We start from the raw sequence: 5,784 nt of genomic DNA, 5'->3' as shown, positions 1-5,784 counted from the left end.
AAGTAGAGAAACCCCAAAACACACACACACCTAACTGGCAAATACGTGCTACTGAGAAGCCTTGTCAATCAGCCGTTTCAACAGACCTTCCAAGCGGCTCTGACTCTACCATTACCATCAGCAACCCATTGCTTTTTATTGGATTTCGGAGCCCAAACTGTCCCAGTATGATGATGCTTAACTGATAATCAATAGCAGCCCCTTCCAAAAAGGGCTGAGCAGCATTGCTGTCTTGTGGTACCCTCTGAACTGCTAAGCTGTGCTAGTAAAAGAGCTGATCGGCAAAATGTCATACTGCCAAGTCACAGCAGGGAAGTGTAAAGTTTGCCCATTTTTTTTTTAAGTACGACACTTGTCCAAGACAGCAGTACAATCTGACACTCACAATGCGTCACGCTGCATGGACACAGCCTCCTGCTATGTGAAAGATACCACAGATGAAGACATATTTCCATAATACAAATGACGTTGGTTCAATTACGTGACAAAATTGGGTCATGAAATTGATTGCAAAAGATCACATCAGAATATGAATCAGACACTTGGGAAAGAAAAATCTGAAATATGCGGGAGCTAAACAATGCAGAACTCACCCAGCATATGGTAACTAGTGTGCTTATTAGATGAAGGAATATTCTAAAAGTCAGAACAATTAGATGTCTACCTTTCAAGTTTTACCCAACTTAAAGTGACACTAAACTCAGGAGTTCAATCCTAAAAATACATTCAAGTGCCTTAACTATGAACTAAAATGTATCTTATTTGTGTATCACTCGGCTGTAGATCCTCAAATCATCTCTGAATTGGTGCTGACACTGTCCTTCCTTCTGGAGGGGGGCTACTTTTGTTCCCCATGGTCCCTGTGTGTGTGTTGTAAAGTAGTCACCACTCGAAGCTCGCTCCTGTGATGGACTGCAATCTCAATAAATAGTAGTAAACTAAACATGGAGGGTGTTCACACCTTTGCTGTTTGTTACGCGAAAAGGGACAGGAGCTATTCTCAGGCGGTTGTCGCGCAGTTTGGGATCCAAAGAGATCACTATGCATTGAAAAACGTGCGACAACCGCATGGTTTACAATGAACAACCGCGTGAAATTAGCTCAGCATCTGAATCGCCTAGGTGTGAACCTAGCCTTAAACTCATCACCCCCAATCAGTCACTATACATGTTAGATAACAATAAAATCCCACTACAAGTGGCTGTATCAGATAACTCAGACTGGTATATGCGGCCCTCTAGGTGTACTTTAACTAAGAAACCTACACAGGTCTCATTTCGATTCTCCAGCCGTAATCTGGTAGCTGTATCAGTGACCTACAGACCAAGGTTGTAAAAAGGAAAAATAAATTTATATATAAAACTATCTTCACCTTCACAAATGTCACACTGTGTAGCTGTGTATGGTCATAGTGTTTGTAACATTTGCGGCCCATTTACACTATGTGGCATGATAAAAGTTTTTTTTAATTATTACTGCCTGTGCCCCCAGGTCGCTTGTGTCTGATGGAGCCCTGCACCCCTCGTATCTTATGTGGTTATAAATCTGCTCACTATGACCAATGGGGGGCTGTTGATTACACTCTACCCTCCAGGGAGACTCACTCTAGCTATTGGCCTCGGTGACCTTTGTCCCTAGTACAGAAAGTGATGGGAAATCAACATTTGAGTTGCCAAAGTAACGAGAAGTGAGGTGAGATCTTACAATGGGGAAACCTGTACTAAAGGCAACTATAAGAAGAGTTACCATCTCTCTGGAGAGATTTGGTCTCATTTCCTGCTGTGTCTCAAAGACAGGAAGTGAATGGAATTCTTCAAGATGTGATAGTTTACCCTGACAGGGGTCCGTACCATTCCATACTTTATCCAAAGCTAAACAGTTTTGGATTTGCATTCACTAACACAAGGATAACAATCTTTATTCTAGTCATGTGACTGTCATTTTTAAACCTGATTGGACTCACTTTTTGGAAAATAAAGATCTTTACTTTACTCTGGTGTTTTAGCTTTGTGAAATGAATGTTTTGTCTCCCTTGAAAACACAGAGCTGATCCAACGAGAAGATAAGAAGGGAGCTTGGCTGTGTTTCTGTACAGTGCTTGATGCAGTGTTTGTAACATTAAAGGGCCCATGCACCCCAGTAGGTGTGCGTTGGGGTATGTGCAGCGTGCATCCACAGGTGTGGGTTGCTGTGGTGCATTGTACAACATGTTGCAGTGTTTGTTTTTTAAACTTTATTAAATCTGACAACCTGAGAGTTTATTTAACTATGCACAGCAGTGCATTATAATGAGTTACAGTATGTGGTAAGAAGGCAACATGTCCTACTTTTTATCAGTGCGCACTAATGCAGCTCGTAGGTGTGAACTGAAGAAGTAGGACAATAGGCAGGTTGCCTTGTCTACGAGCTGGGACTGCTGCCGAAGGCTGGACACACATCTTTGCTTGATGCATTTTAAGCCAATCAGCTGCAGTCCCTGTTCTGGTATTCTGACAGCTGCAGACACCGACTGGCTGAATACAATTTATACAATGTACAACTGTATTCAGACAGCCAGCAGGGGAGATTCCTCCATCCACACCAGTTAGCCGGGCTGGATGACAGAAATCTGCATGTGTATGGGCAGCTTAAAGCTCACCACAAACGTTACAATGTTCCCGTATCTCCTCGAGTCCCGGTTCACTTCTTCATGTTGTGTGAATGCGCGCACACACGTGTCAAAAACGTGTGACGCGCTTACAGTGCCATTACTTGTTAATGGCACCCCAAATGCAACCACTAAAGCGTTCGTTTTTTTCCCACACGATAAAACGTGGGACACTTGCAGCTGAAAATGCTGCATGAGCTACTTTCCCACGTTTTTAATGCGTGCAGGCCATTGATTGAATCGGCAGCTGTGTGGCAAATGCAGGCAAGAGAACGCACATTCCCGCTATGCGACGTGTGAATGGCGCCATAGATCTGCTGCATTATACAAGAACCTTCCTGATTGGATCATTTAGGTAAAGCTGGCCATTCACAGTTCTCTTTTGTTGTTGTTGTTCGACCCACGGGCTGTACAAAAAATAAAACAGACGCCTCCATCAACAGTTACAAGCATTGGTGGAGGAATCCCCCGCCGTTCCCTTAGTACTCCGACAGCGGATGCCAGCACCAATTCCGGCCCCTTCAATCAGCTGATAGGGGGATGCTGGCCGGAAGAATGTGGACAGCGGCACCCACATTGCGAATATTCAGGAACTGGCAGAAATTTGCATAATCTATGGCCAGCTTAAGTCTTCATATTATGTGAACCTTACATGATCAACTGTCATTTCCTCCCGTTACCCTAAGGAGAACTATGGGGAAAAACACTGACCCCATAGTTCTCCTTTAAGTGAACGATTTCTTTTCCTGCAATTATGGTTTGCTGGTCTATGTCACGGGTCATTTCTTCTGATAAATTTAGGTCCTCGTGTCAGTTGTGGTAAATCTAAAGTTGACGGCAAGGCTGGACAAATCCCAGGAGCCAGGTCACCAATGCTCCTTAAAAATTATAGCAGAAGTCTGCAAGGGTTAAAATGAGAACTATGGGGAGCGTGAATTACACTCATTCCCGTAGTAGGAGCAGACGTGCGACACTGAAACTGTCACAAGTCAGCTCTATTGATGGGGAAGTGAGCTAACGCATACCGTCGCTCACTCACTTCCCCATCATCTGCCTGCAGTGAGCAGTGACTGTCAGTCATCACTCCCCACAGGGATTTCCCCCTCCCTCTCCGATCCTCCAGCGCTGACTGGAGGGACAGACGGAGAGGGGGGTGGGCATAGCTGGCTCAGCCTCTAGATGGGCAGAGCCAGCTGTCATTCACGCAGTTGGGTGGATACAGACAGTATTGTCGGGATCGATCCCGGGCTGCGGAGCTCTCAGCATGAGAGGGAGTTTACCCCATATTTCTCTTTAAGTGCTTGTTTTTGTCTAGGTTGAAAAATAAAAAAGTTATAATCCGATCCTTGGAGCCGGCATGTTCTTCCAGCTTTGTTCCCTCTCCACTGCAGTGGTCTCTGGTCCCCGAGTCATCACGTTCTATACATAGTGTACATGATGTGAGGACGCCGAGGGACATACCATCGCTACAGAAGAGGAAGAGACAGGCAGAAGGGAACCATTTAGGAGCAAAGCTGTAGCCGGCTTCTAATTTCTGAGGTTCTCTCTAGTTGTTGTCAATGGAGCCGGCTCCAGGACTGGCCCCTGAATTCCATATTCATCTGTCTGTGTGGTCAGTTAATGGGTATGGTGGCCTCAAGGATCAAATCACACTTCTGCGTTACATTTTAGCCGATGCCCCAGCACTCTGGGAGGGACCGTTTATTTCTCCGTTCTGGTGCATCAGACGGGCTGCTGCAGCACAGAAGGACGGCGAAGTGTGAAGGACCCGGCGCCTTTTTGTGTACTGAATCGCACCTTTACACAGTCCGCTGTACATTTTTAAAAAACACAACTTACAGCTTTTTTTGTGAGTTTTAGGGGCTTTTTCACATTTGATCATATCTGCTTTAGCCAATGGGAAGCTAGTTACTAGGAGGAGAGATAGTTGTCAGCCACAAAAACAAAACACATGACTTGCCTTTTCCAGGCGCTCCCATTAACATCTATGGGACGATTCTGCCAGAAAAGAAGCGGCACAACACTCAGGTGTGAACAGACCCATTGAAAAGAATTAAATGATTAATACTGAGCATTGACGCGCTTCGGGAAACATGGGACAAAATGCTCAGGTGTGAACAGACTCATTGAAAAGAATAAAATATTGAGCATTGACACACTTCGGGAAACATGGGAAAAAACACTCAGGGATGAACAGACGCATTAAAAAGAATAACATTATTAATATTGAGCATTGACGCGCTTCGGGAAACATGGGACAAAACGCTCAGAGGTGAACAGGGGCAAAAACATTTTTGGGGTCCCATGTGAAGAGAAGGAAGGGGTTGTGTTCTATTTCCATTGAGAAGGTGTTGACAATCCTATACTCACTGCGGGGATCCGTGCACAGGCCCTGGGGAGACTGGCAGTTAGTATAACGACCCCCCTCTGGGAGCTCCCCATCGTCTCTGGACGAGGTGACCCAGCCTGGCAATGACCCCGGGATCCGTTACAGAGGGCCCAGGGCACACACTCACCTCTCACACAGGCAGGGACGGGGTTAGCCGGGCTCCTCTGTGGCCGCTCCGGTGACGTCTATCAATGTGACCGGACAACAGGCTCGGGGCCTGCAGCAGGCAGTGACGCGCCCTCTGTGTCCCCGGACCCCCTTCTCGGTATTTCCCGTCCGCCTCTCTCTTCCGCTCCCCTCTCTGTGATGTTAACCCCTGGGAGGACTCTCTCGGTTACACACAGGGGCCAGCCGGTGTCAGCCACTTCCTTCTTTCACGCTTCCGGTGTCTCTTTTTTTTTTTCTCCCACTTCCGCCGATAGCAGCTTTTCCCGGACACCTTCCGGCTCCTCCCCTTTAGGGCTCGCTTCTGATTGGCTTAGCGGGAGATCTTGCTGTTACGTGGACAGTGAGTCCCGCGTGACGTCACCAAGTTTAGAAGCTTAGTCATGGCTGCTGGCCAGTTCTGCAAGTCAGGATTATCCTGGGGTGGGAGGAATGAATCATATTCTAGCAATGCTTGCCACCCAGCTGTTTGTAACCGGCGACCAATCATAAGTTGTTATTATTATTGTGAAGGAAACAAGCCATGTGTAAAACATGAAGGTTGTCATGGGTGACCTTCTAAAAATACTGGGTGTCTGGCTGT

At 46.3% G+C, this 5,784-nt stretch overlaps 1 protein-coding gene across 1 annotated transcript in view; it reads right to left on the bottom strand.

Annotated features, from left to right (window-relative positions):
• The window catches only part of ZFAND6 (zinc finger AN1-type containing 6), a 17,271-nt gene extending 11,796 nt beyond the window's left edge, over positions 1-5,475 (bottom strand). The window contains exon 1 of the mRNA XM_018561362.1: positions 5,164-5,475. The gene's annotated coding sequence lies outside the window, so the exon portion shown is untranslated. The remainder of the gene's footprint in view (positions 1-5,163) is intronic.
• Positions 5,476-5,784: the final 309 nt, after the last annotated feature.

The sequence above is a fragment of the Nanorana parkeri genome, unplaced genomic scaffold (assembly GCF_000935625.1).
Source record: "Nanorana parkeri isolate BGI_ZX_2015 unplaced genomic scaffold, ASM93562v1 scaffold519, whole genome shotgun sequence".
Taxonomy (NCBI): Eukaryota; Metazoa; Chordata; class Amphibia; order Anura; family Dicroglossidae; genus Nanorana; species Nanorana parkeri.
The sequence above is the reverse complement of the archived record's forward strand: the minus strand, read 5'-3'. Positions and strand labels throughout refer to the sequence as shown.